Below are 20,266 nucleotides of genomic sequence, written 5' to 3'. Positions count from 1 at the left end.
AAACTCTGATTAAGAATACTGTGGAATTTGGAAGGAAAGCAGATTTTGGAAATGATGGTATTTCAGTTTAGTTATAATACAACTGAGATGTCTACTAAACATTCCAGTCTGGAGCACAGGAAGATTTTTCACCCTGGCTGTATAAATACAGGTGTCGTATCTTTAATAGATACTATTTAATGTGTAGAACTCTTTGAGATCACCTGAGGAAGTGAGGAGGCGTGACCCTTTTTTATAGTTCATGAAATGGAGGATGATCCAGCTAATGAGACTGAAAAGGGTCTGATGCTGAGGGAGAAGGAAAACCAGAGAGAGTTGTGTCCTGGACACCAAGAAAAAATATTTTTTCCCCAAGGGACTGATCGAGTCTACTAATGCTTAGAATTATTATATATAAAATCATCAACATATCGATTATACATATTTGGAGAATTCATGTTGAACAGGTTATTAATAGGTTTCCTTACTGTCAGGTGGAAAAAGTATATACACAAACTATTTTGACCATGTGGTTTTCCCCACTGAGGAGTATTATGATGAAATACTGTTCCCAGAAATAGTCTTAAGAAAATTCCCACTGAGAGTCACATTTCTTAAGGTCTCTGACAACATAAATCTGGGGTCTATGAAACTACTCTTCCAATTTCTATTTCAGTACCTCTTCTATATTAATATTTGAATTTTAAAATATATCCCAATGTGAAAGAATGATCCATCAAAAATTGTCATCCTTTTTTTAACTTTTTAAAACTTCCCTGGAGCTGTAAAATTTAAAATGACTTGAAGTTAGTAGAGGAATTTCGCAGTTGTAAATTTACATGGTGCTGGGGGCCAATTCAATTAGCTAAGAACTTACTTTCAAATTGTTACCAATTGGACCAATGGAGTATGACAGCTTTCCCCCTTCATTTCCATGTTTCTAGGGACAAGAGGTTGAAAGAAACATACTGAAAGACTAATTACATTTTAGAAAGATAGAGTGTTCTTTCTCTTCTTTTTAACATTAGTATGCAAAAGGGATTTATTTTTAATTTATAAAGAAGGGGCTACTGATTACATTAAACAGGGACACAAGTGAACTCTCTCTGTGCAAGCTGCAAGGAGAATTCTTTACTTCATGCTGATTCCAGCCTAGCTTCAATTCCTCTTCTGTTTTCAGAAAAAGCATATACATAATACCACACTGATAGTGTTTGCTTATGGTTCAAGCCTCCTAATTAAACCTGTAACAATATCTCTCAAAACTGCCTAGTTCTCTTAGCATTTATTAACAGCACTATCTTCAAATGCCATTTCCTTACCCTTTTATTTTAATCAATCAAAAATTTGTAAGTGTGCTTAACACTATTGTTGACTACCAGTTTGCTTTTTCTATTTAAGTTATTGAGGTGGCATCTGAGCATTGAAGATAAGGACTTCTTTTTCATTACAATTTCAACATCACTTGTGACAACTTGTGACAGTGTTGCCTATAACATGTGGAAGTGCTTCAGCACCTCATTGTGCTCCTGAAATATTACCAGGACAAATATTATCGCTGGTAATATTTATCATGGATAATTTCAAGATTATTTAAATTCTACATTTACAGCTAGTAATGGAATAATGGAAGCTCATAGTTCATAAGATTAACAAATTTTTAAAAATGCTAGCTCCAGTTAATTTTAGGGATTTTATAGGTCATATTGGGCTGAATTTGCTAGTCATTTCTTGGTAGGGTATATGTGAATCGATATAAAGGTGGCAACCTTGAACAGGAAAAAAAGAGCACATGTCAAAAATTGAATCAGAGTGTAGACTTTTTCCTACTTCCCTCAAGACTTTAGGCTTCACATTTTGTGTTCTCTACATGAGAGCCAGAGACCAAGTTGGCATTTTGGCTGTCAAATCAGTCTGAGGCAGAGACTCAGTGAATGATCTATTTCTTTAGGAGATAACAGTAAAATCTGATCAGATACAGAAATGTATTAAATGTGGCCTGTTTTGAAATTGAAAACTTTTAAAAGACTTTAAGTTTTTCAGGACGTTGAAGATCAATAAGCCTCACCAAATGCTTAATAGTTTTGTGATTTTTTTAAGCCAACGTAGTTTATGTAAACATAAATCTCCTACCCTCTAAATATAATAATCATTTATTGCTAAAGATTTATCATCAATTTAATTGCTTCTTAAAGTGAAAATAAAAACTAAATTTAATATACACACTAAAAAAATAAGACTGTCCTGATTACAGAAATGTTAAATGTGAAGAAAAAGTACAACTTAGAATTGAGAAAATATTATACAACAAATCAGGGCTAATTATTTTCAAAAGATTGATCAAATGCTTTATAGATCCCTTTAAATATCGTGTTCCTTTTGTGTGTATATATATATACGTATATATGTATATACGTATATATATATGTAATATATGTATAACATATATATATATTTTAATTTCAATTTAAAACACTCCATTTTTAGATACATAAAATTCACTTACATTATTTGCCCCCAAGAACGTACTTACTCTACAAAGCAAGGCTGAAATTTGCCAGCTATTTATGTCCTAGGGGATTAAATTCAGATGCATTATCCATTTTGCAAAACCTTTCCCAGAGATATGGATATTTAAATGTGTTTTGAGTGTGCATAATTCCTTATAGGTACACACTACCTGCACTGAGGATATGTGTAGATACTGAGGAGGAACAGTGTGCGTGTAACTATCATCTCATCTGACAGTGGTATAGATGTTCTTTTTCTATCACTGACAAAAGAGTAAAGATCGTCAGTTTGGCATTACTTTAAGCTTCAATGCAGTGTGACTTGATAACAAGTCTTTGTATACTTCAATATATTTGTGTATTTTTTATATGTTTCCATTTGATTTACATTTTATTTTTTATATATTTTCTATATATTTCATTTGCTTTATATTTCATTTGTCCAACCTAGTAAGTCTGATTTTGAATAAGCATACAGGCTTATTGTCAGTAAGATTTAAGTGGCAGAGTTAGTGTTCCTGTGGGACTCATTGATAGGAGATGATGTAAAGTAGTCACTGGTTTGAGTATTTGCCTTAGGTAGTGTCACAATCAAATTTGAAATAGTATGTTGAATAATACCTGTTTCTATGGAGAAGAGCAAATTGATAGTGTAGCAATGCTGTGATAATTTCACAGAAAAGGTACAATTTCCATGTTTCAGATGTATCTCCTGATAAACACAATGAAGTATACAAGACATGTCTTTATTTTTTCCATCAAATTACATTTGATTAAGACACATCCTCCTGGGCAGGAAATTCAATCTTGTTATCTTGAATAGGGCAGCAGAGAGGATCTTTTTCTAGTGAAGCACCTAGAAAATGTGGATTGTTTCCTTTCTTCTATATTCAAACCATCACAGTCACCAATAAGAACGTTATTTCCCAAGTTTATGTCATCCTTTGAAGACACGTGGTTCAGTCCTCTCTGGGATAAGAACTTTTGTCACTGTGGACAAAATTTTAGTAACTGAAATCAAGCCCATTTGGCCCATAACTTAGCCGTTTTCCTCTAAGAACCTGGCAATCCCCTAGGGCCTAGGCTACTGAGAAAAATACAGGATGCCAAGTTCAATGTGAATTTCAGATAAAGAGCACATTTTTTTGGCTTATGTTGAAAATATTGTCCAGTATACACTTATATTAAACATATATTATTTATCAGAAATTCAAATGTAATTGAATGTCCTGTATTTTTATTTGCTAAGCCTAGCAACCCCCTGAGACATAATCAGTGAGTGGTATAAGGCCCTCAAGAAATCAAGAACACTTCTTCCTGGGCTTGGGGGAAAACTCTGCCTCTCTCTATGTCTGCCTATTCCTTCAAGGTAAACACTCCCTTCGGTAGTACTGAACTGACACTTTCAACCAAGGCCAAGCTTGGCAATCTCAAATGCCTGCAGATTGCATACTGTAACATACAGGGCTAAAGTAGGCCCAGAGGGGAAACTATTATTAATCAGTTAACAGAGGCAGCTGAAATTAAGCTCTAGCCAGGTATAGCCCGTGATGCTGGCCTAGTGTTGCTCTAAAATGCAAACCCAGACTTTTTTTATGGGCAGTCTCCTTATATTTAAATACTAGCAGCAAATCAAAATAATTTCTAAAATGAAAATAAATAACCAGCAAGTGACCCTCAGTCCAAAGTTTTTAACCTTCATTATAGAATTACACACTCAAGATTTTCTCTAACCTGCTTCAGATTTCAGTTCTGCAACAGAAACCTCGCCTGAGTTGAGAGCTCAGAAAGCCCTATTATGAAACAAAACATGAATAACAAAACAAAACAAAAGCAAAACATAATACAGCTCAAGTGCCTCTGTGTACTAGAATGATGAAATAGCATGTAAAAGATTCACTGACTTGAGAAGTTGAAAGTGAATCATGTAGCATCAAAGCTTTATTTCAAAATTGGTTAGTACTTGTTTTATAGACCGAGAGGAAATCAATAGCACTGTGATGTTCACATAATGTCCCAGAATATTTGGAAGGGTTTTCAAGCTAATGAAACAAAGATAAAAATGAAAATAGTTTACCTTACCTTCTAAATCATACACACGTGATTTTTTTTAATTCAATAAGATGCTATTTTCTGTTCCCAATTTTGTCTTATGATAGCATTAAACTAACGTCTCACATTTTTTTTGAGTATAACTGACACACAATGTTACATTAGTTTCAAGTGTACAACATAGTGATTCAAAATCTCTATACACTATGCTATGCCCACCACAAATGCAGCCACCATCTGTCACCATACGCTGCTATTACAATACCACTGACTATATTCCCTACGTTGCGCCTTTTATTCTGTGACTTAATCATTCCAAAATTGGAAGCCTGTATCTCCCACTTCCCTCCTCTCTGGCAACCTCTGTTTGTTCTATGTTTTTATATTTCTAATTCTGCTTGTTGTATGTTTTTTATTCATTTATTTTTTAATATTTCACATATGAGTAACAAATGGTTTTCAGCTTTCTCAATCTGGAAAGTCTCCTATCCTTCAATTTGTTTTGAAGACTTATTTTTCGTATAAAAGTTTTGGTTATTTACATAGTAATATCATTAGTTTCTGAGTGAAATTCTGCCTTTGTCACTCTTTCCTCTGATATATACAGAGTTCGTAATTGTGTGACAAGTAGTAGTAAGTGTAGCTTTCTTTTAAATGCAAATAAGATAAATCTAATTTCATATGTACATTACAATAATCACCTTGGCAACTGGACATAACAAGTGAATATTTCTAAGCAGTTTATTTCCCTCATTCTAAGGTAAAAGTTATTTAAAAAGCTAGGTGAATATAATGAAGAAATGGAGAATGCCTGGTTAAATATTTGTGCTTATTTAGAAACCTGCTTTGAAAGTCAAAACTTGGGAGAGACCTCAACAGCTTTATCTAAAAATACTAAATAAACAAACAGCACAAATACTTCAAAGTCAGTTGACTCTTTTTTGAACATGAGGCAAAGATTCACCTGATGAGAATCAATATTTAGCCAACAAGATAATGGCTTGGTGACGAGTATAACAATGAGGTAAAAAACAATTATATGTTTAACCCCAAATACAATCTACTTCATTCACTGAGATCTTATTCTACACCAGTCATTGTGCCACATGCTTTTGATATAATGTTTAATAATATCCTTGATGCCATCAAGGGATTCAGTTTTTTTTCTCTTCTTTTCTTTCTTTTTTTTTTTTGTAGGACTGCAATAAGTGAACAGGTTATTACAATCTTCTGTAATACAATTATAGTTAATTACAATCTTCTGTAATTGGTGGGGGGATGCTGGTTGCTATGGGTGCATATAGGAGGGACATCAAACACACATGATGTCTCAAATCTTTATAGTGGAATTTATTTTAATGTATCTGAAAAGAACATTTCCTAGGGGTGTTGCTTATTGAAAATGCCATGAGACATACAGAAAGGAGAAATGGGGTATATATAGGTCTGTGTCCTTAGCACAATCCAGAAATGTATTTTACCATGCATGCGGATACTTTTTTTTTAAATGTTTATTTACTTTTGAGAGAGAGAAAGCAAGTGAGCGAGAGAGCGTGTTAGCAAGCGGGGGGGGGGGGGGGGGGGGGGAGGGTGCGGGGGGGGAGGGAGAGAGACGGGGACAGAGGATCTGAAGCTGGCTCCGCACTGCAGCAGGCAGCCAGGCTTGAACTCACAAACCATGAGCTCATGCACTCAACAGACTGAGCCACCTGGGTGCCCCCATGCTGGTATACTTTTGTAAGAGAAGACACTATTAATATTTACATTGTGGTATCAGAATTAACCTAAAATGCCCCAAGAAATATAGGGCATATGGTCATCTTATGCATGTTCCATTCTAGCTCAGCCCCAGAAAGAGTAGCTAAATCCTTTCCTGCATTCCAGATCTACTCTGTTTTACAATAAAATGGTTAATTTAGAGTTTGACATGTAAATATATACCATTCTTACCTATGGGATGTCACAGAAGTCTTTGTTATTGAATTTTAGTTAGAACACTAAACACGTGTAAGGTGACTGGGAAGTTATTTCTAGCTGCAGACCATGATAGGTTTTCCTCAGTCTAGTAGACATTGTCTAGAAATCAGTTTTTTAGATTCCAGATTAAATCTCTACCTCTTTTTTCAGATGTCTGCAAAAGGTAAGCTTATTCTTTGCATGCTGTCGATTCAATCTTAAAGTCATGGAAAATACGATGTAGCCCAACACAGTAATATATAAAAGAAAGAGAAATATGCCAACCCTGCATGATTAAGGCAAAGAAACAAATAAGGTAATACTGTTATCTGAGTTGGAAAAAGCCTCTGCTAACGGTTTCTGCTCATCTCAGCTATTCAACACACCTGAATAGTGTAATAGAAATTATTATTTCATGCCTTCTTTTTCCATCTTCCTTGACAAATGTATCTGAAACGCTTACTGTCCTACAAAAGTAATGGCCATTTATTAAACAAAATATGTATTATTAACAATAATGGCAAAATAATTTTTTTGGCAGAAACCCAACTATTCCATTATACTTGACACTTGCTTACTGGTGTGATATCTGGTGCATTTAATAATAGCTAATGAGATGTTAGTGTTTACGAAAACATGCATAATTTATTGTAGGTGTTCAAGGACAACAGAATAATTTTACTCTTTCAATTATAATAAATTACTTTAAATAAAACACATACAACAATCCTACTCAAATGATTTTGTGGACACTTTTCATACCATGTGATTTATTTTAATATTCCATTTACAGGTAACAATTGTGAATAGCTCCTATTTAGCTGGTAGAAAAAGTGAGTCACTGTAAGCTGTGACAGGCCTAAGGTCATTACAATTCACTTTCTTCTAATACTTTGCTACTGCATCTTCCTCAAAAATTCTTGTAGAATTCTCTAAGTTTATACTTTGTTGAAGCCACTTATTTTGTAGTGAAGATGATAATGATGTTATAAAACAGAAACAAAATATGTCTGTTATAAGAAAGATACAACTGTAACTGAAAGTTTTAGAATGTTGAAAAAAATAGTCTTACTGAAAAATAGGTTTGTTGAAATTAAACTTTTGATGAAATTTAAATTCTTTATTTTCTATAAAAGCTGCCCCAAAAGTCATTGAACAAATATTCAAGGTTAACATCTATTGATAAGGTTCCCACAGGATCACAAATTCTGGGAGACATGACAGAGGCTTTATAGGTCATTTATTTTCAGTGGTTTAGAAGTCTTTGTGTTAAAACTTCTCCATATAAAATCTGAGAGCAAAATATTAGTCATTAAGTTATTTGAAAATACTTATCAAACTAGTTTGATAAGCATATGTGCAGATCAATTTATGGAGACTATCGAATTCTGTCTGGCATTTACAATTAGTTGATCTTTCATGGAAGTTACAAAAGAGGAATGAGAATAGTCATTGTGTGATGGTTAATTTTAGTGCCTACTTGACCAGACTATGGGTACTCAGATAATATTTCATTGGATATTATTCTGGGTATGTCCGTCAGAGTGTTTCTGAATGAGATTAACTTTAGTTGGTAGACTAAGTAAAGACTACCTGCCCCAGTATGGGCAGGCTTCATGCAATCTATTACCACCCTAAATAAAACAAAAGGTAGGGTAAGGGGAGAATCTTTCTGCCTGACTTTTTTCAAGCTGGGACATTGGTCTTTCCCTGTACTTGTCTGAAACTTAAATTAGTGAAAGAAAATTCTCCTGGATCTCAGGCCTTTACACTTGCACTGGAACAGTACCAATAGCTATCCTGGGTGTTCGGCTTGCAGAAGGCAGATCTTAGGGGACTTCTGAGCATTCCGTAATCATGTGAGGCAATTCCTCTGATATCTCTCTCTCTCTCTCTCAGACACACATATGTGCACACATATTTATAATTATATATATACATATACGCTTATATGTATACATATGTATATATATGAAGATATATAAGAACATATATATGAGGAACATATATATGAAGAAGATACATATATGAATACTAGTTCTGTTTGTGGAATTCTGATTAATACAAACTGAGATATAGCTGTTCTTTTATTAAATTTTTAATTAAATCATATACATTAAAATAAGTGGTGTGGGTTCTGTTTCCTAACTAGTCTCTGATTGATACAGCTCCTTTTTATTTATTCTGCCTATTATAACCTATTAAAATTAATTTTTCTAACCAACTTCCCATTATTGCTAAAAGCATAGAACATTCTTAATTTAGTAAAATACAAATTGTTTTGCCAATATACTGTTAATATTAGAATACTTTAGAAAACTTTAACTCCATTTATTCCCTCACCTTTTACATTTTTGTCATATGTTAATTTTTATATATTTCAAACCAGATAACATATCATTTTCATATTTTGTACAGTCATTAGTCTTTTATATTTACCCGCACATTTAACTTTCTTTTTCTTACATTTAGTGTTTCCTGTTGAGATCATTTTCCTTCTTCTTGAAAACTCTTTAGAACTCTTTTTTTTTTAATTTATTTTTGAGGGGTAGGAGGGACAGAGAGAGGTGGACAGGATCTGAATCATGACAGAGCAGACCCCAATGCGGGGCTCCAAATTTAACAAACCACGAGATCATGACCTGAGCCAAAGCCAGTCGCTTAATCAAACTGAGCCACCCTGGTGCCCCAGACATTTTTTAAGAAGAGTTTTTCTGGAGAGGAATTTCCTCAGTTTTTTGTTTTTCTGAAGTCATTTTCATTTACCTTCACTTTGGAGCGATATTTTACTGTGTATAAAGTTTTCAGGGGGCTTCTCTTTTCTTTGGGCACTTGGAAGTGGACCTTCTATTATATTATACCCTGACATCCAAAATCTTCCTCTCAGATCTTTCATTCCTTGGAACCTTAGCCTTAATTTTCACTACATCAGCAGTCCTCCACTACTATTAAACAAATGGTTTATTCATTTTAATTGGATTTTCTGGTCACTTTTCATTTATATGGTTATGTTCATAAACAAACGAACAAACAAACAAAAAACAAAAAAAACCCAGAGTGGAATCAGTATAAATGAATAAAATGAATAAAGGTTGATTTTTTTCTTATTTTCTAGTCTAAATACCTATAGTATATTGAGTGGCATTAAATAGGTAAGGTCTTCAAATGATAAAAGAAAGCAATAAAATAATAGACTTTTTATTAAATATATTGAAAATTCAGTTTTTTCTTCTATTAACACGTAAAACAGTAATTTTTCTCTTAGAAAGTAAAATGTGCTTGGGAAAGCTGCAGAAGAGTAACTTTTCCCCACCATTATGATGACATTAATGTGAAATGCTTATGCAGTAAATACCTAACAGAAATTGAGAAGACCTAATTTATTACAACTTAGCACCTCTATTATTGCAATTGGTATAAAAATGAATTAAGAACTCTTAATCATGGAAAACAGGAAATTGTCATTTAGGTTAGTGGTAACTAACCACTCATAGGGAAGAGTTGCCCAGGCAGACATTTTGGATTACTTTCATTTCCAGTTCTGTTAGGAAAATCTATTAAACCTCTCCTACAAGAGAGACGACTCCTTTAAGGCTACATAACTAGCAGCTGGGCAGAAGTTGATGTCAAGGAGTTTACAGTAAAGAATAATACAGCTACTTAATATGCATAATTCCTGAATCTAACTCTGGCCAACTTGCCAGGAAACCTTCTCCTCTGTGGAATATCTAATCTCAGTAAATGGAAAACCCATATTTCTAGATCCTCAGGTAAAAAGAAAAATCTTGGAGACTTATTTTTATAAGTCTTTTTCTTATACTCTATATCTAATGCATCGATTAATCTTATATCCTTATAGAGTTAAAGACTTTGGGATGTTGATAGTTACTCCTACCATGTGTCTTTAATGGATGCTAGTATTGAAGACCTTTGTGAGATATGATGTAGACTACAACAAATAAATTGGCTTTGTACTTGGAACCTGAATAGGACTCTCCTTATTTAGTGCAATTTTACTTGATAGTGTTTTAAAATAATTCTATCCTGCTTCGGGGAGGTGAAGTACTTAATACGCTTTGTTAAAGGTTCCAAAGATTCACCTGTTAAAAGCTTACACACATACCTTCTGACTATTTATGAAAAACATGCAGGTATCATAGCCCACACAACAATGCCACGCTGTTCTGAAAATGTTTTAATTGGTTCCACTCTTAATTCAGACACTTGGGACTTCCTAGAACCATAAAAATGTTGGGTCTGGAATAAACAATTTATTTCTCAAGTAAAGATTTAATTTCCCTCTGACTTTCTACTTCATTAAAACAAGTTCCATTCTGGAATGTCTTATAATTATTGTTTAATGACTTTCATTGTTGTATTTATTGTGCTTATCACTAATGGAAGTTACTTCTCATTTGCTCTTATAAAGTATTTATTTCATAGGATGTAGACATTTAATTGATTTTGCATGGTCTTTGAGGTTTCTTAGCTTTAGGTAACATAAGTTTTCCAAAGCACTATATTTTACCACAGAGATATTTAATATTTTAAAGGAAAATATCTACATTTTTTGAAATGTTAAATAAAAACCCATATCAAATTCCTTAGCATGAAGAAAGATGTGTGATATTCCTAATGATTTTTTTAAAATATGAAATTTATTGTCAAATTGGTTTCCATACAACACCCAGTGCTCATCCCAACAGGTGCCCTCCTCAGTACCCATCCCCCACCCTCCCCTCCCTCCCACCCCCATCAACCCTCAGTGTGTTCTCAGTTTTTTTTTTTTTTTAATTTTTTTATGTTCATTTATTTTTGAGAGAGAGAGACAGACACAGAGTGTGAATGGGGGAGGGCAGAGAGAGAGGGAGACACAGAATCCGAAGCAGGCTCCAGGCTCTGAGCTGTCAGCACAGAGCCCAACACAGGGCCTGAACCCACGAACCGTGAGATCATGACCTGAGTCGAAGTCGGCCGCTTAACTGACTGAGCCTCCCAAGCGCCTCTTAAGAGTCTCTTATGTTTTGGCTCCCTCCCTCTCTAATCTTTTTTTTTCCTTCCCCTCCCCCATGGTCTTCTGTTAAGTTTCTCAGGATCCACATAAGAGTGAAACCATATGGTATCTGTCTTTCTCTGTATGGCTTATTTCACTTAGCATCACACTCTCCAGTTCCATCCACATTGCCATAAAAGGCCAGATTTCATTCTTTCTCATTGCCAAGTAGTATTCCATTGTGTATATAAACCACAATTTCTTTATCCATTCATCAGTTGATCGACATTTAGGCTCTTTCCATAATTTGGCTATTGTTGAAAGTGCTGCTATAAACATTGGGGTACAAGTGCCCCTATGCAGCAGCACTCCTGTATCCCTTGGGTAAATTCCTAGCAGTGCTATTGCTGGGTCATAGGATAGGTCTATTTTTAATTTTTTGAAGAACCTCCACACTGTTTTCCAGAGCGGCTGCACCAGTTTGCATTCCCACAAACAGTGCAAGAGGGTTCCCGTTTCTCCACATCCTCGCCAGCATCTATAATCTCCTGATTTGTTCATTTTAGCCACTCTGACTGGCGTGAGGTGGTATCTGAGTGTGGTTTTGATTTGTATTTCCCTGATGAGGAGCGACATTGAACATCTTTTCATGTGCCTGTTGGCCATCTGGAGGTCTTCTTTAGAGAAGTGTCTATTCATGTTTTCTGCCCATTTCTTCACTGGATTATTTGTTTTTCGGGTGTGGAGTTTGGTGACCTCTTTATAGATTTTGGATACTAGCCCTTTGTCTGATATGTCATTTGCAAATATCTTTTCCCATTCTGTTGGTTGCCTTTTAGTTTTGCTGATTGTTTCCTTTGCAGTGCAGAACCTTTTATCATCATGAGGTCCCAATAGTTCATTTTTGCTTTTAATTCCCTTGCCTTTGGGGATGTGTCAAGTAAGAAATTGCTGTGGCTGAGGTCAAAGAGGTTTTTTCCTGCTTTCTCCTCTAGGGTTTTGATGGTTTCCTGTCTCACATTCAGGCCCTTTATCCATTTTGAGTTTATTTTTGTGAATGGTGTAAGAAAGTGGTCTAGTTTCATTCTTCTGCATGTTGCTGTCCAGTTCTCCCAGCACCATTTGTTAAAGAGACTGTCTTTTTTCCATTGGATATTTTTCTTGCTTTGAAAGAATATCCAAGGATGAATTTTATAACTCTAAAAAATAAAGATGATTTTAAAAATAATTGGGTCTTAGTTTAGAGGAGGAGAAAAGGGAAATCTATACATTTAGTGAGAAATTCATACTTTCTTATAAAGTATGTGCATCTTCATTGATATATCACTATACTCTATCCCTTTTGGCACTGGAAGTATATTTTGTTGACTGTGACCAAGAAAACTACAATGGGGGTGCCTGGGTGACTCAGTCAGTTAAGCATCCAACTCTTGATTTCCACTCACATCGTGATTTAAGGGTTCATGGGATCGGGCCCTGCACTGTGCTCTGAACTGACAGCATGGAGCCTGCTTGGGATTCTTTCTTTCTGTTTCTCTACCCCTCTCACTTGCACATAAGCATGTGCACTCTCTCTCTCTCTCATAATAAATAAGTAAATGTTAAAAAAAGAATACTACAATGAAAATGATTGTTTTAAAGATGATGGCCTCATATTTACTGATGATTTCTAAACGTAGATTATTAATCTTAATCATTATGAAAATAATTTAATGATACCTAAGAATCCCTAAGAAGAAGAGGGATTCTTTTAAAAAATATACAAAAGTACAAGATGAAAGGTATGGGAAAAAGGTAACATGGATAATTCTATGGATTTTAAAATTCATTTAATGGACACCACAAAGGGACAAAATTAACAGAAAAAAAAGGTTAGAAACAAAATATATAAAACAGAAAATGTCTTAAGCTGATAAAATACATGAACCTTTGAGCTAAAAATCCACACAGAATGTCAAGATTAATCCTTTTAAAGATTTCCACCTAATAAAATTTACAATCCTAAAATTATCCATAAGGGAAAGAAAATTATTTCTATAAAAAGTACAATTTAGATAGCCATCAGTCACAGACACACACTAGAATATGTTAAATGTAGATTAATAGATGTCTTCTAATTTCTGAGGAAAAAAATTTTGAAGCTAAAAATCCAAATTCTGTTAAGCTCTCAGTCACTGTAAAAAAATATGTAGATCTCTTTATACAAAAGGAGCTAGGGACTTGGTTTCCAAAATATTCTTCCTGAAAGAATTACTCAAAGAAAAACTCAAAGTTTTAGTGAGACAAATAGAGAAACAAAATAAAGCAAAAAAATAAATTATCAGTAGTGTTTACCATTCCTAGAAATCTGGAACCAAGGGAGATGTACAGGAAAGTAAATTCTAGGGATGTGAGTAGATCAGAGCTATGGATGAGACACTAGTGGACAATAATAAGAATGATTACTCCAGCCTAAGGGGAGAAATGTGAAAAGCATTCTTCATTGCCCAGCTCAAGATCCAACCAGAATGATATATGAAGTAAGAACCAGAGGCAGACTTTTTAGCCGGGAATTCATATTTCCATGTGGCCAGTGTTAGGCCATCCTTGAACCAAAGCACAGTAAAAGGTAGAAAAATGGGAAACATGATACTAAATTAGAAAAAATAAATAAATTCCAATTCTAATTCTCCAGAAAATAAGACCAACATTAAATTTCAGTTTCTTTTTCTAAACCCCAGTGCTATTTCTTTAGTCTACTTCTTTATGTCATCGTTCTTAATCTATAGCAATATACTCTTCTTCCCTTAATATTTCTCATGATTATACAACTGTGATCTTCCAGAAACACACATCCAAATATCGTATTCCTCAGCATGACATCTGTATTTTCTTTCTCTCTAACCCAACCATGTTTCATTCAGAATTAACTTCAAACTCAACTAATAAACCAAATGACTTTTGATGTCTTGTTTCAGACTACCTTACCAGCTTCATCTCTTGGTATATCCTTTCATTTGGTCATTTTTCCAGTCAAATATATACTGCCTTGATTGTAATTCCCTGAATGTTCTCTCACCCTCCCCCACCTATTTCTTCCACCATCACTTTTCTCACAGAGTATTGATATAAGCTTTGCTGGGTTCCAAAAAAATACTGGGTTTGGGGCCTGAGGAGTCAACTTTCTTAGCCAATAGGACTCAGAAAATGGTAAAAAAATTAATAATAATTTAAATACTTTGGCCGGGGGAAAGATGGGATGAAGAGTTCACAAATAAGTAAAAAAAGAGTATCAGAGTAGGAACCACTTGAAAAACATGAGGAAGGTGCACTATGATGACTATGAAAATGTTTTTTTGTTTCATATACAACAATACATTAAAAAAATCATTTACCACAATCAAGTAGGATTTAACCCTGGGATGTTATGGTGGTTCAAAATTCATAAATCAATCAACATGCTACAACACATCAGCCAGAGAAGAATAAAAATCATACGATAATTTCAATAGATTTAGAAAAAGCATTTGACAAAGTACAAATTCACTCATGACAAAAGCCCTCAACAAAATATGTTTATAGGGAACATACCACAACATAAGAAAGGCCATATATGAAAAACCTGCAGGTAACATCATACTGAATAGGGTAAAACTGATCTTTTCCCTTAAGGTCAGGAACAACAGAGGGATGTCTACTCTCACCACTTTTATTCAACACAGTACTGGAAGTAGTAGCCACAGTAATCAGACAAGAAAAAGAAACAAAAGGCATCCAAATTGGTGAGGAAGAAGTAAAACTCTCACTGTTTGCAGATGACATGATACTATATATAAAAAAACCTTAATGACTCCACAAAAAAACCATTAGAATTGATAAACAAATTCAGTAAGGTCACAGGAAATAAAATCAATATACAGAAATCTACTGCATTTCTATACATTAATAATGAAGTAGCAGAAAGAGAAGTTTGGAAAACACTCTCATTTACAATTGTACCAAAAATAATAAAATGCCTAAGAATAAATGTAACCAAGGAAGTTAAAGACCTGTGCTCTGAAAACCATAAAACACTGATGCAATGAATTGAAGATAACACAAACACATGGAAAGCTACCCCATGCTGATGGATTGGAAGCACAAATATTGTTAATGTGTCCATACTACACAAAGGAATCTACAAATTATTGCAATCCTTATTAAAATAAATTTGTATGGAACCACAAAAGATTGAATAGCAAAAGCAATCTTGGAAAGCAAGGACAAAACTGGAGGTATCACAATCCCAGATTTCAAGATATACTACAAATCCATAGTAATTAAAACAGTATGGTATGGGCACAAAAACAGACATAGATCAATGGAACATAAGAGAGAGCCCAGAAATAAACCCATAATTATGTGCTTTATTAATCTTAGACAAATGAGGGAAGAATACACAATGGGAAAAAAGAGTCTCTTCAACAAAGGGTGTTGGAAAAACTGAACAGCTACAAGCAGAAGAATGAAACTGGACCACTTTCTTATGCCATACACAAAAATAAATTCAAAATGGATTAAAGACCTAAATGTGAGACGTGAAACCATAAAAATCCTAGAAGAGAGCACAGGCAGTAATTTCTCTGATGTGAACAGCAACAACATATTCCTAGATATGTCTCTTGAGGCAAGAAAAACAAAAGAGAAAATACATTATTGGGACTACATCAAAATAAAAAGGTTCTGTGCAGCAAAGGAAGCAATCAACAAAACTAAAAGACAACATACTGAATTGAAGGAGGTATTTGCAAAGGACATGTCAAATAAAGAGTTAGTCTTCAAAATATATAAAAAAACTTACACAACACACACACACGCGTGCACGCACACACACACACACACACACACACACATACACAATCCAATTAAAAATGGGCAAAGAAAAAAAAAATGGGCAGAGGACCTAAACAGACATTTTTCCAAAGAAGACATACAGATGGTCAACAGCATAAGATGCTCATTATCACTACTCATCAGGGAAATGCAAATCAAAACCATGAGATATCATCTTTTACCTGTCAGAATTCCTAAAACAAAAAACACAAGAAACAAGTGTTGGTGAGGATGTGAAGAAATGGGAACCCTCATGCACTGTTGGTGGGAATGCAATCTGGTGCAGCCACTGTGGAAAACAATATGGAGGTTCCTCAAAAAATTGAAAATTTAACTCCCATATAACCCAGGAATTTTACTATTGCATATTTACCCAAAGAACACAAAAACACTAATTCAAAAAGCTATATCACCCCTACGTTTACTTCAGCATTATTTACAACACCTAAATTATGGAAACAGCCGAAGTGTCCACCAATAGATGAATGGTTAAAGAAGTGGTATATATGTACAATAGAATATTACTCAGCCATAAAAACAATCAAATCTTGCCATTTGCAACAACATAGAATGATCTAGAGAGTATAATGCAAAGTGACATAAATCAGTCAGAGAAAGCCAAATACCATATGATTTCACTCATGTGCAATTTAAGAAAGAAAACAAATGAACAAATTAAAAAAGAGATAAACCAAGAAATCAACTCTTAACTATAGAGAACAAACTGTGGCTACCAGAGGGGAGATGGGAGACATGGGTGAAATAGGTGAAGGGGATTAAGAGTACACTTAGCAAAATGAGCACTAAGTAATGTACAGAACTGTTGAATCACTATATTGTACATCTGAAACTAATTAAACACTGTATGTTGATGATACCGGAATTAATTTATTTTTTTAAATCATGTCATTTGTGAATAAAGACAGTTTTACTTCTGGGCACCTGGGTGGCTCAGTCGGTTGAGCGTCTGGCTTCAGCTCAGGTCATGATCTCACAGTTTGTGGGTTTGAGCCCCACATCGGGCTCTGTGCTGACAGCTTAGAGCCTGGAGCCTGCTTCTGATTCTGTGTCTCCCTCTCTCTCTGCTCCTCCCCCGCTCATGTCTCTCTCTCTCTCTCTCCTTCAAAAATAAATGAAAACATTAAAAATTTTTTTAAAGTAAAAAAAAAAGGTAGTTTTACTTCTTCCTTTCCAATCTAGATGAATTTTTCTTACCTGATTGTAATGACTAAAAGCTCCCATGCAATGTTGATTAAAATGGTGAGTGGATATCCTGTGTTCCTGGTATTACAGAAAAAGCAGTCTTTTGTCATTAAATATTACATTACCTTACATTTTTTTACAGATGCCCTTTATCAAGTTGAGGAAGTTCTTTTCTATTTCTAGTTTTCTGTGAGAGTTTATCATACATGGATATTAGCTTATGTGAAATACTTCTGTGTCTGTTGAAATAATTGTTTTTTATCCTTTATTCTGTCAATATTAATATTATATAAATTGATATTTTCAAATTTTAAACTAACTTTGCATACCTGGAAGAAACCCAACTTGGTCATGGTATAATTCTTTTTATGTGTTGCTGGATTTTGTTTGCTAGTATTTTATTGAGAATTTTTTTAGATCTATACTAATAAGGATGATCTCTAGTTTTATTTTTTCATAACATCTTAGTTTGCCTTTTGTATTGGAGGAATGCTGGCCTCTTAGAATAAGCTGGGAAGTATTCCCTCTTCCTCACTTTTCTGTAAGAATTTGTGATGTATCCGTGTTATTTCCTCTTAAATTTTTTGACAGATTTCATCAGAGAAATATCTGGGCACAGGCTTTTCTTTTCTTTGTGGGTCTGTTTTAAATTACTAATTCAATTTCTCATGTGATTTCTTTATTTACAGACTTGTAAAGTGATCAGAAGCTTGTGCCAGAATACAAATCAATTAATTGCTTCCTTCTTTAAATTTTTTTTCAAAGTTGGCTAAACTAAACAGTATACTTAATGAAGTAATTGGTTTACGATCTGGTGCATGTTTCTTAAGTCATTATTGATAATAACAAATATTTCATGTATGGGTAACTGTCCTTGGATCACATTTTGAGTAGCAACGATATACAGTATGAAGACAGGATTAATATAGACACTTTGGAAGCAACTTGATAATGTGAGCTACTTAAAACAATAAAGGAAGGATTTATTATGTTTTGCTGGGATGTATCATTGTCATAGTCCATTTGGGCTGCTATATCACAGACCAATAGGCTTATAAACAACAGAAAATTATTTGTCACAGTTCTGGAAGTTGGAAAGTCCAAGGTCAACATGTTGACAGATTCACTGTCTGGTGAAGATCCATTTCCTGGTTCAAAAAGGTCATCTTTTCACCATAACCTCATATGATAGAAAAGGTAAGGGAGTTCTCTGGGGTCTCTTTTATAAGGCCACTAATTTCATTTGTGAAGTTTCCACCTTCATGACCTAATCACTTGCCAAAGGCCCACCTCCAAATAAAATCACTTTGGGCATTAGGGTTTAACATGAGTTTGGGGAGGTCACAAATAGTCTATAGCAGTCATGGAACCTAAGGATAGAGATATGGCCAGGTCTCAGGTAGGGTCTGGAATAATGAGCTGGAAAATGCTATAAACCAGAAATACATTTCTTTTCTCTCTCTCTTATCTTTTGTTGTTGTTTTCCTGATTAACTTTCCCAGCTTCTTTTTCACATGGTACAACGTAACCACCTGAAGATTTCCAGCATGAATATGTGTCTATTTGTCCCAATGATGTCCACTTCCTATACATGAACTCTATCATATACTGCAAACATGTTTGGTGTCTCCAACATGTTGGTGGCTCCCCAGTGATGATAAAAGAGGCATGCAGCAGAGAAGACAGGTGGGCAGACACTACCAAAGCGTATCCTATTTAAATTTTAATATGATTCCTCTTAAAAATTACTTTTGGGAAGCATGTGGGTGGCTCAGTCGGTTAAGTGTCTGACTGTGGCTCAGGTCTCACTGTTCGTGGGTTTGAGCCCTGCATTAGGCTCTCTGCTGTCAGCGCAGAGCCTGCTTCAGAGCTTCTGTTTCCCTCTCTCTCTGCCCCTCCCCCACTCGCACACACACTCTCTTTTTCTCTCTTAAAAATAAATAAACATTAAAAAAATTACTTTTGAAATTTGTCTTAAGAACTTGTGGTCCAGGGGCACCTGGGTGGCTCCGTTGGTTAAGCTACCAACTCTTGATTTTGGCTCAGGTCATGATCTCAGGGTTCGTGAGATCAAGCCTCATGTCGGGCTCTGCACTACCACTGCAGAGACTACTTGGGATTCTCCTTTTCCCTCTCTCTCTACCTCTCTCCTGCTTACTCTCTCTCTCTCTCAAAAATAAATAAACTTAAAAAAGAAAACACTCGTGGTCCATTACTTTAAAAGTGTCCAATGCAGGTAGATCATGCAGGGTAAAATTCACTTTTTAGCATATTTAATCTTATTTGAGCTTGCATTTGAATCCATTGGGCTATCTGACTAGGTTTTTAGCCTTTAGTTGAAAAAATTATTATATAATTTATTATATGATTTGTACTAAAATGTAATCAGTCTGATTTTCTGTTTGTTACAAATTACTCAAAATTTACTAAAGAAGAGTCTCAAAACATTTGAGTGATGAAGAAATGTATAAACTCCCAAGTGCATGGTTTAAAAGGACAATGTTTAGGGGCGCCTGGGTGGCTCAGCTGATTAAGCGTTGGAATCTTGGTTTCAGCTCAGGTCATGATCTCATGGCCTCGTGGGTTCTAACCCTACTGGCAGCACGGAGCCTGCTTAGGATTCTCTCTCCTCTCTCTCTCTCTCTCTCTCTCTCTCTCTCTCTCTCTGCTCCTCCTCAACTTGTGCTGTCTCTGTCTCTCTCAAACTAAATAAAATAAACCT

Source organism: Panthera tigris, chromosome C1 (assembly GCF_018350195.1).
Source record: "Panthera tigris isolate Pti1 chromosome C1, P.tigris_Pti1_mat1.1, whole genome shotgun sequence".
Taxonomy (NCBI): Eukaryota; Metazoa; Chordata; class Mammalia; order Carnivora; family Felidae; genus Panthera; species Panthera tigris.
This window is presented reverse-complemented; position numbering follows the sequence as displayed.